At 48.8% G+C, this 11,786-nt stretch overlaps 1 pseudogene; it reads right to left on the bottom strand.

Moving 5' to 3' along the window:
- Positions 1-632: 632 nt before the first annotated feature.
- LOC118887358 lies at positions 633-1,745 on the bottom strand (annotated as a pseudogene).
- Positions 1,746-11,786: the final 10,041 nt, after the last annotated feature.

The raw sequence follows: 11,786 nt of genomic DNA, 5'->3' as shown, positions 1-11,786 counted from the left end.
AGGACGTGCAAAATCACAAATGTCTACCATATTCCTGCCCAGAGACATACTAAACTCCAGCCTCTTTCCTACTCCACTTCTCCTAAATATCCTTTGAATAATTTCCCTGCCTTCACAACTGGTCTCCTTGCTACTCTTCCTCACTCCCAAATCTTCCCACCCTACCAGCAATCATTGTCTAAAACACAAATCTGATCATTCCAGAACAGTTTCCCGCTAAAAACCATTTATGGCTTCCCATTGCCCTTAGATAAAGTGTTTTGCTGTTGTTTTTGTTTTGGTTTGGTTTTGGGGGGTAGTCTGTGGAGTTTTTTTGGTCTCATTTCAACTTTTATTACCCTCATCATATGCAGGGTCTGTAGACAAAAGCTTTTTTATCAGCTAACTATATTGAAAAGATAAACACTGTAATAGTACATGTGATCCAAAATGGGCAAAGGCAAAAGACAAGCTTCCTCTCAATAAGAAAAGTTTCAGACCTAGGAAAAGGACAATACTAATTTTAAAAAACTGTGTTTACTTAGACGCATTCAGATTGTCAACAAAATTGCTGCAACTTTTTTTTCTTTGCAATTACAGAGTGGTATTTGGTTAACAGAACAACAATTACTTTGTATATAAGCTGCATCAGAGACAACTGAAGATGAAAAAACTACTATCCCCATACATAACTCATTTGTATTGTGCACCAGCAAGAACCTACTTTAAATTTCCATGCCAGTTTACATCCCCACACTGTATCAGGCAAGGTTAGCAGCCATTGAAAATACCACCAGGACAGGGTTAGCTAGAGACACGTGCAGTAGTGTAACTATACAGAAAAAGACACTGCTGGTTTAAAAACAAATCTTACACAGTCTTACATTTCAATTTTTTCTTAAAAAGGAGTGAGTTGTGTACAGGGGGGTTAAATGCTTTATAGACAAGAAAAAAAAAACTTAGAACCAACTTATTCATCATCATCTTCTTCATCTTTCTCCTCCTCCCCCTTTTCATCTTCCTCATCTTCCTTCTTTTTCTTGCTTTTTTTCAGCCTTGATGACTCTCTTTCTCGCTACATCAGCTTTCCTTTAGCTCAGCAGACAGCAATATCCTTTCTATATGTTCCCTTCAGTCTTCCTTTAGAAGGCTGCTTGCTTGTCATCTGCTGCAGTGTTATTCCACCTCTCTCCCAGGTTCTTTGCAACATCACCAATGGACAGACCCAGATGTTCTCCTTTGATCTTTTGAGTGAAACTCAGAACAAAATAAGAAAAAGGCCAAAGGAAGCCTTTTGGGTTCACTGGGATCCTTGAACTTCTTTTTTGTTTCCCCTTTATAAGAGATACAGGTTTTCATGTCTCTTTTACAATGGGCCTTGTCCGCCTTTGCCATGTCTTCAAATTTTCCTTTCTCCTTATAGATATGGTCTATAGAAAACTCCCAAGAAGCTGACTGAAGCATCTGGGTGCTTTTTCTCGTGCTCCTCCCAGCAAGTTTGCACAAAGGATGCATATGACGACATTTTTGCCTCTCATTTTCTTAGGCTCTCCTTGCCCGTGTTTAATTATTTTTCCTCAGCGAGGCTCAGAGTTACCTAGTACCTGTTTGGCTCTCACTTGCCCTGGTGTTGTCTCTGTGGAGATCAATGTCCTGCAATGGCTGTCTAGATAAAGTTCTTAACAGGGTTTACAGGAGCCTTTCCAAACTTTACCTTTCTACAAAGCTTCATTTCCACCACTGCAGCCCCGCTGCTCCTCAAACATGCCCTTTGTGCCTTTGTACTTGTGCTTCCCCTCTCCTGGGAGTCCCTTTTCACATCCTCTATCTCTCAGGATCCCATACATATTCATCTTTCAAAGATGGACTCAGATGTCATCTCCTCATGGAACCCTGTGGAACAAGGTAGGATGAATTGGTTATTCCCTCTGTTGTACTCTCATCACACTCAATATGGAAATAGATTATAGCCCTGGGCCTGTTTTATTACCGCATTTGTTTACAAGTCTGCCTCTCCCACGAGACTGGGAGGTTAAGTCACACACCTAGAACAAGTAACCAACCTGATGGAAATGAATTTGGAGGGAGATGTGATAAATCAGATTGTGTTTTTCATAGTCTAGGCAGTAGCTAAAGACTGCCCACCGCGCCCCCCCCCCCCACCAAAGGCAGGTAACCACCTATTTATTCCCTTTGCTCTTTGGGAAAACAGGGCTTGGAGAGATTTAAGTTAAAGAAGATGAAGGTCTTCTTGTTCCTGGGTTCTTGTAGACAAAAAAGTGAGGTGACTCAGAATGCATGGATTTGGCCTTTGGAGGCTTTTAAAAACAAGGGAGACTTTATCAGGAGCAAGCTGGAAGTCCTGTTAGAAGTGGACAAATGGCTGAGCTGACACCTGAAGAGGTTGCCTCTTGAGGAGGCCTACAAGGAGCAGAGGAACCAGCCAGAGGTCTCCAGTGTCTCCAACCATGTACCCATGGAGCTCAAGGATGTTTGGGGGAGGGGAGATAGATGAGGGAGCCCCCGCTAATTAAGCCTCTACCCTCGAGCGAATGTGAGGCTAATAAGGCGGCCCCATTCCAGGGCACCTCCACACCAAGCCAGCCGGTCTGCCTGTTTATTGCCCGTATGGAGATCATTAATACCTCCTGACACTGGGGTCACTCCTGGGGTCAATCCCTGAGCCCGTTCTGCAAAACAAGGGGAAATGAACTTCCCAGCACATGTGGCTCAGGCCTGGCGGGGAGGGGGACTCCCGTCACCCCACTCAGCTCTGGGAGAGACAGCACCCCAGGCTGTTGGACCCCCCAACACAATCCCTTCTGCCCAAGCTGGACTCTTGAGAGAGTGGTCCTGGGGAATGGCGAAGGGGAGGCCCTGGTCTGGGACAACCCCCACCGAGGCTGTCCCAAACGACAGACGGACACTAATCCTCTGGCGACGGGCAGTGGTGGTGTCTGGGAGCTGCAGCTGCAGCTCGACAGGGGCCGGACTCGGGCTGCAGGTGGCGAAAAGGCACAAGCCCGCGGCCACGTGGGTGCGAGCTGCAGATTCGGCCCCACCCTCCCCGCTTCCCCCTGCAGTGATTGGGCCCTCCGGAATCCAAGATGGCGGACTGAGGCGGGGTTCCTGGCCAAGCGAAACTGCGATTGGTAAAGCGCAGGTCTTTTGAGCTGAAAGACGGCCTCAGTAGCCAGTCAGGGAACTCCTTGCGGTGTAGGTGAGCGCTCAGCCGTCTTACCTCACGCTTAAGCAACCAAGGCCTCATCAATCTGTCTCTCGCAGCCTGGGAAGGGCCAAGGTGGGAACAAGGAACCCCCAGGTGGTCCTCCAGGCAGGCCCTTACCCGTCTGGGGCCTCTTTCTCGGTAATGACTGGAACTGGGAATCAGCCCCGGCTGGCCCGAGGAGAAGTCGAGAAAGCCCCCAACTAGCTTGGAGGAAATCGATAGGATTATGAGCTTAATGCCAGAGCAGACTGAGTGACAGTTACCAAATAAATGATATGGCTGAGGTTAAATGAGGCCCAATAAATAAAGGAACGTGTTCAAGGGAGAAACTTCAGAAAATGCAGGGACGTGGGGGTCGGGCCTCTGGACTTCTTCCAGCCTTCCCCTTCTAGGTCTTGTTGAATTCTAGAAGAGCCGCAGTCTGGGGCGCTACCTCCCAGGAACACACAGGTTGGGGTCTGTGCCCTGTTCAGTGCCCTGTTCAGTGCCAGTGTTGGCATGGCGCCTGAGCACAGGGCTCCTTGGACAGCGCCATCCGCCCAGCTTTGGGTGAGGGAATGGAAACTGTTAGTATGGAGGTCTGACCAGTTAACAGCGGGGGCATGCCTCTGATTGCTTAGAAGCAGAAAATGGACCAACTGCAGCAAGAGGGGTGGAAGCCAGGAAGCACTTTTATCTATGGGATATCACTTAGTGCTTTCTTCTACCCTGTAAGGTGGCTGTTATTATTAAATTCATTTTACAGATGAGGAAACAGAGGCTTAAAGCAGATTTTGCTCTAGGTCCCTCTATAAACAGCCTGTTGAGGACCAGAATTCAGGTTTTTAAACTTCAAATTCCAAGGGCTTTCTAATAGCCCACATATTCTTTCATTCTTGAATTCTAATTTCCTTCAGCCCCTGGTTCAGAGAAATCCTTGAGGGCCCAAATTAAAAGCCAGTTTTGGATAATCTATGCTTAGGAAGAATGGAAGGGAGAAAGAGGAGGAAAGAAGGGGCAGGGGGGATTGAAACATTAAATAATTTCTCTGACTTAGGATTTTGTTTTTAACCTAACACAACCCTAGCAGATATACCTTCCTCGGACAGATTGTAAAATAAATGGGTATTTCAGAGAAGTCTTACTGGAGGAAATGGAAGGAAGTGGCAATTCAGGAGCATATAGTGTAATGGGGAAGAAAGTGTGATCATCTACAGTGAATCCACCTACTGATAAGGACTCTGGAACAGAAGGTCTATATTGCTACCTGTGACTGTGCAAAACCCAGATCTGATTATTCATTCCTTATCTCTGTAGTTCCTCAAGTGAGAGTTATAGTAGGGGTCCACCTGTGTTATTGGTGAATCACTGCCCCTGTCCTCAGTCCTGAGGGGGGGGCTCAGACCAGCTTACCTCACCCAGGTCCAGGATCAGGCCAGCCCAGTCCTCAGTTCCTCATAACTGGAAGTTTCCTAATTCTCTTTGTGGGAGAAGGCCTGGGAGGCCAGGGTGAGAGGTCAGGTGTGCAGAGCTGCACCTGTGGTAAGAAGGGCAGCACCTGCAGCAGTAGCTGTCACCCACTACCCATTCTCCTTATTCAATCCTCCAATTTCCAGAGTGAGCTCAGGCTCCTGTCCCCACTCCAGCTGTCCTGAGTTTGATAATCTCAATGGGATGTGGGCTGGGGGATCTGGAACCAAGATTTGGGGTTACTGGGTAACAATAAAGCCACAGGGGACAGGTAAATTCCCTGCTGCCTCACCCATCTTTCCTCTTTGGGGGACTTACTAAGGATCCCAGGCCTTAGATTATAGTACACATAGAATAACATGGCTGGGAAGGGAGTGTGAAGGGGTTTTGTTTCCTGAATTTGAACGAGAAGGTATGTGCACGTGTGTAAGAACACATATGGACACTAAGATATGTATCTTTCATTATGAAATGCCCAAGGACTCACTCAGCACTGAGCTGGGACCTTCGCATATGCCTCAGGAGTAAGACTGTAAGTAACAGAGACTCAAACTAACAATGATGTAAAGAAATAGGGTTTATTTTTTCTCACATTACAAGAGCAGGTTTACCTGCTCAGTGACGCCATCAGGAACCCAGACTCTTTCTTTTTGCTCTGATATCCTTAGCATATTGGCCTTCATCTTTCTTGCCTCAAGGTCTTCTCTAGAGAGTGAGAACTCCAAGGATCTCATCCACAGGGGAAAAGAAGACTATGTCTTCCCCTTTTTCAAGAAAGGGGGAAAAAAATTCCCCACATCCTTTCTCCTCTCTAGTCTTTTGCTTAGGCCTCATTGGCCAACGTTGGGTCACATGACCACTCCTAGCTACAAGGAAGGGAGTCTATGAGAGCATGGAACAGGATTTCCATGATTGGCACAGAACAGTGGTTCTCAACCTCGGCTCTGTTCTCAGAGATTCTGACTCTGTTGGTCAGGGTTGGGGCTTGACATTGGTATTTATTAAATTCTCCAAAAACCTAGGATTTAAAAAAAAATTGTAATTGCATTTCACTACAGTATGGCACCAACTCAAGTAATCATCTTCAACCAAACCCACCCTAGGCTCTGGACAAGCCACCTTATTGTACTGACTGGGATTCTCTAGCTTATCCTGTAGCCCCTGCTCCTTTTGGAACTGATTATATAGGTGATTAATTAGTACATTTGTAGGTCATTTGTTAGTGAATTTGCAGTTAGTAACTGGTTAGCTAGTCAGCTGGCTAACTAATAGAATGGTTAGTTGGCCTTTCCTCTTGTTTATGTGTCTGGCACATAGTAAGTACTTGATAAATATTTCTTTGGGTGAATGAATCCATAAAATGGAGATAAAACGGCGTTAATACCACATCAAATGAGATAGTAGCTATGAACTTTGTAAATGATAAAACACTGTAAAGATACAAGAATAAACATTTACATGAGAAGCTACTTTAAAATTTAGGGCCAGAGTAAAGTTTTTTCCCCCCATCCTTCACCAAGGAAATAGTGTTTCCACATTTCTGAAATGGAGAACTACCATTTTGCCCTGTTGCCAGTAAGCCAGATTTCTCTCTCAATTATAGCGACTTTGTCAACACTTAGCGATAGCATATATTCTTTCTCCTTTTTCCTTGACCTTACTTTGTCTTTCTACTCGCATTTTTATTAGCTTATTTTGGTTATAAACCACCTCAAGCCTTTTTGGGAAAGAAGTGGGGTAGAATTAATTTTAAAAATACTTGGGAACTAACCTTTATTATCTACCTACCACATGCCAGGCATTTACATATATTGACTTAGCCAAATCTCACAAATAGCTAGTAGGTTGGTGCGATTATCCCCATTTTATGTAGGTGTCAAGGGACTTGCTCAAGGTCATACAGCTGCTAAGATTTCAGAACCAGATTTCAAAACCAAGGCCAGTCTGATACCAAATCTGAGACCTTTCCCCTAAGCAACCCAAGTTGGTGTGATAGATGCTTGGTTATGGTCAACTATTTACTTAGCTAGTTGAGGAGAGTTTTTGTAGTTTGAACTCCTCAAATAAGTCTTGGGGGAAAAAATTGGTCTTTTTCCTTTCGCCACAGGCCATTTATCAGCAAATACTATACTTCATCAATTGTACGCTATTCTATTATTTTATGTACCACTAAGAAAAAAACCCTGCTACTTAAACTGTGACACACCACTGATGTTAGGATGCATCCTAATTTCAGAGATGTCAAAATGTGAAAAATGTGTGTCTTAGAATCAACAAAATAATGTATTCCATTCTAGTAATGGAGAATTTGTGTACATAACCTCCCCTCTTTTCTTGCTCAATTGCTGGCTTTGCCCCTTCCTTTTCTTATTTATTTATTTATTTTATTTATTTATTTTTGGTTGTGTTGGGTCTTCGTTGCTGCGCGCGGGCTTTCTCTAGTTGCAGCGAGCGGGGCTACTCTCTGTTGCAGTGCGCGGGCTTCTCATTGCGGTGACTTCTCTCGTTGTGGAGCGCAGCCTCTAGGTGCGCGGGCTTCAGTAGTTGTGGCATGCAGGCTCAGTAGTTGTGGCTCACAGGCTCTAGAGCACAGGCTCAGTAGTTGTGGCGCACGGGCTTAGTTGCTCCACGGCATGTGGGATCTTCCTGGACCAGGGATCGAACCCGTGTCCCCTGCGTTGGCAGGCGGATTCTCAACCACTGCGCCACCAGGGAAGCCCCCCCACCCCTTCCTTTTCATCACCAAAACCTTGCCTGTCTCTTCAATATCGCATTTCTCCACATCATCATGAACTAGTCAGTTTTGATTTGGATTATCTCACATGAGTCTCCAGAAAGCCTTGCACTCATAGGAGGTTTCCACTCTAGTTTTTTTAAAGAGCTACCTTAGATGGTCTTATTATGAACTTCCTCCAATGGCTGTCATCAAACTCTTTCCAGAGTCTGGCCTAAATCTAGTTTTCCCAAGGTAACTGGTGATTCACTGCCCTCCCTGTTCACCATTCCACACAATAGTTGGTTGGTCTGTACACTACTTACTTGCAAGGGATTTCCCTCCAGGCTGTTGGAGAGGGCATGGGAGGGGGCTTGGGCGCAGAAGTGGGCATGTTCTCCCTAACACAGGAAACATGACTCCCCAGGCATCTCCTGAAACACCAGGGCCTTCCCTTTCTCCACACCAGGAGGAGGCAGGATTGGGGGAGGATTCAGCTTCTCCACCCCTCTTAGACCTTACTTCCCCTTCCTGGTTTGGGACTCCATGAGACAAGTCATGAAGGGAAGATGAGGCAGTGGGATCTGGTACTGCTGGGGGAGATGAAGATTCTTGAGCAGTGGGCCCGTTGTGGAGCTGGGTTACAGGCTCCCGACAGCAGCAGCTGGCTTTTCTGAGTTGGTGTTCTGCTTCCCCCTTTGTGTGCAGGGTTCTGGGGAAAGCACTGATTCTGGCTTTCCATTTCCTAGCATCATAAAAGGGACAGAGCCATCCAGGATTTTCCCTGTCCTGTTCCCGCCAATCTGATTTTGAGGTCAGAATCTGGAAAGGAACAGAGGCTGATTGGAGAGGTTGGGACACCAGTGGAGGGAGGGATGCAGCCCATGCTGAGAACTGAGGGGCTAATCTGGGAATCCTATTGACAGAGGACTCTGGGGCCTTTGCAGATGGGTGGGCAGGCAGACCTATCCTGGCCCCAGTGTTCTGGGCATGTTACAGGCTGTCAGGCTTGGGCATGGGCTGAGGTCCACATGGGTCTGTGTGCCTGTGCAGCTGCAGGAGCCTGTGGGGAGGTACAGTCAGACACAGAGAAATAGAGATAAGTGAGACAGAGGGGATCAGAGGCAGGACCGGGAGGTCTAGGTGGCTGAGGGGCACTCACTTTCTGAGGCACCGAGGCTGGCTGGCTCAGTGCGAAGCCCCCTGGGCTTCCTAGACTGGAGCAGGCACTGGGCTTCCTCTTCAGCCCTCCGGGATCTCGGGGAGCTGCTGGCAGAGTCCTGGCCCTGGTCCGCAGTTTCCCCAAGAGGCTCTGCCAAGCCTTGGCACCTCGGAGCCTGGGCCTGGGCTCGGATTCAGGCCGGCGCCGCACCTCCCCGCCGCCGCCGCTGCCGCCGCCGCCGCTGCCGCCGCCGCTCCAGGCCGGACCGCCGGCCTCCTCCCCGCCCGAGCGCACGCAGGGCCTGCCCTCACCCGTGACCCCCGCGGCCGACTCCAGCGCCCGCTGCCCGCTGGGCCCGGACGAGCGCGGGCCGGTGAGCAGCGGGGTCGGTCCCAGACGAGGCCCGGCCCGGCTGTCGCGACAGGGCCCGGAACCCGACAGCAGGAGCGAGCGCGGGCCGGCGCGCGGAGGTGTGAGAATGTGAGGCGGGCAAGGTCGGGAGCCGCCGTGCGGGGCGGTGGGGCGCGTGTGCGCTGCGGCCGCCGAGCGGGCTCACGAATAAAGCGGGCACGGCCGGGAGCGGGCTCGGACCGCGGTGCGTGCGGGCAGGCGGGCCCCGCGGCCTGCGGCTCGGCGGAGGGCGGCCGTCTGGAAGTGGGCCCCGGCCCCGCCGGCGCGGCGTGCGGCGCCCCAGGGTGCGGTCCGCGCCGCCGCCCCTGGCCGGCCGTTCCGGTTGTCGAGCCTCGGGTGGGAGCCGCGCGGCGCGGCCAGGCCGCTCGCCCTCTCTTCCCCCCCCCTCTAATCTAAACCATGCGGGCTCCCACCCCGGGCCGGCCGGCGGGGCCCGAGGGCCGCGGAGAGGGCACCGGACCGCGCGCTGGTGGAGCGGGCAGCCCACTCCGAGCTCGGGGTCCCCGAACCGCGGAGCCAGGGGACCCTCGAGCCCCCTCCCCGGGGGGCGGCGGGCGCGGACTGATTGACAGCAGCGACGTCAGCGCGGGGAGGGGGGGCGGCCCCGGAGGGAGGGAGGGAGGGAGGAGGAGGGAGCTGAGGCCCCAAAGTGCAGCCTCAGAGATCAAGGGCCCGCTCCAGAACCGGGATGTGTCCGGCCCCGAGGGCGCGGCGGGCAGCGGGACCCTGACCCAGCTGCCCCAAGTCGGAGTCCCGGCTGACCCGGGCTCCTCGGACCCGAGCCTGCAGCGGACCTCGGGCCGCAGGCGCCAACGCATGCGGCAGCGCAGTTAGGGTGAGTGAGGGTCCCGGCGTGGGTGGGGGTGAGTCGGGAGTGCGGGAGAGGGGCCACCCCGAAACCAGGGTTAGGCTGCAAGGTCGAGGAGGATGCGCTGGAAAGGGGGAGAGTAACAGGACCTGGGTAAGAACCTCGGGGACAGTCAAGGCGGCAAGAGGGCGGCGAGAAGAGTTTCTAATCCGGCTGCCGCCTCGGCCCGACTCCCAGCGGTCGGAGCTCGAGCCCTTCTCTCCTCCTAGTAACCGGACGAATTGGGTCTAAGGGCCCAAGAGCATAGAAACGACAGCGCCAGCGCCAAAGGAACAAGGTTAGGACGAGACAAGCGGAGCGGTGGCCTTGAAATTGGTGTTTGAAGAATAAGAAAGGCCAAGGAGGAGGGCCCAGGTACTTGGCAAATATCGATGTGGAAACGTTCGTGATCAGAACACTGGACTTCAGTGCCTTTGATGCAACAGGGTCGTCAAAATTAAAGCAAGGAGCATACTACATAAATAATGATCCATGATCAAGAATTATCAAAATATGAGCAATTACCCAAAAAGCAGGGCTAAGCGGCATAACTAATACAGTACTCGGACTTTAAAACAACAATAAAATAATAGTCACTCTCAAAACCAAGTGAAAATTGTAATCACGAATTTGAGAGAATCATAGACAAAGTGATGGAACAATGTGATAAGAACTATTGTATTAAAATCAATAGAATAAGAAATAGTAATAGTGTAAAAATGATAAAACTGTAGGAAAAAGGTGAACAATGAAAATACTAACAAGGGAAATACTAATATTAGTAGTATTGACAGAATACTATCATATAATTTATTATTGATACTATAGTGAATTTTTAAAATAAATGTTAACCAAAATCTTAAGAGCAATAGTAATATAAATAAAGACGCAACAAGAATTACTGGAGTAATATGACAATTTATGACCAAGGTTTAATAGTCCCAATAACATTATAAATAATGGTAGACTAATAAGAAGTATTGTACCAATGTGATGAAAAAATAATCAGAGTATTAAGAGCTACAACAATATTACAAATTATGACAAAGTAACAAGAAGTAATGATGCATTGAAAAGTAACTAGTGAATTAAGATCCATAACATTACAAATAATGACAAAGTAACAAGATATTGTAACGATGTGATGAAGAATACCTGGAGTATTATGAACAATCCCAACAAAACAAATAATGGTAAAATAACAAGAAGTATTATAAGGATGTGAAGGAAATGAATGTGAATATTGAGAACAATAATACTACAAGTTGTGGTAAATAAATTATTGAAACTGTGACAAAGTACAAACAGAGACCGAGGAGCCAGCACGGAAACATTTCAGGGACACAGAGTAAAAAAAATAATGATAGATTAACATGACCTATTGGAAGACTATATTTAATAATTGCATAGGTATTAGTAATAGTATTACTAATGTGCCAGGAGGCCCTAGAATGATGGAGCAGTGACAGGAAAGCAATAACAACATATTTGATAATGATAAATTAACAAATCAAACCAGTACTTTAACCATACAGTATTAAAAATAACATGTACTAATAACTTGTGTGATAGGATAGTCTTAATGTTATTGAATTGACCAGACGAATACTACTCTGATAATAGAGATAATTAAAATAGTATAAAAAATTAACAATTCCCCCAGTGCGAGAAAAGTATCACCAGTAATCTAGAAATGAAAAGAAAAACGCTATTCTTCTTTAAAAAACGAGGCAACTGAAAGTGACGGACCCGAGCGCACAGGGCGCGGAGCCGGCCGGCCGCGTCCGCCAAAGGCTCCAGGAGAAGGGCGAGCGCGGGCCGCGCACCCCGGCTGGTGCGGGACCCGCTCTGCTGGCGTCCCAGCGCGCCGGGGCTCGGGGTCCGAGGGGACCGGACAGCGGGGATGGCCGTGCCGGGCGGGAAGAAAAAGAAACGAGCGGGGAGCTCCAGCGAAGGCGAATCTTCGCGATGTCGGGATGTGGCTCCGTGGCGGAGA

Source organism: Balaenoptera musculus, chromosome 20, assembly GCF_009873245.2.
Source record: "Balaenoptera musculus isolate JJ_BM4_2016_0621 chromosome 20, mBalMus1.pri.v3, whole genome shotgun sequence".
In the NCBI taxonomy this organism is placed as follows: Eukaryota; Metazoa; Chordata; class Mammalia; order Artiodactyla; family Balaenopteridae; genus Balaenoptera; species Balaenoptera musculus.
Note: the sequence above shows the minus strand (reverse complement) of the source record. Positions and strands in the feature narration are given on the sequence as shown.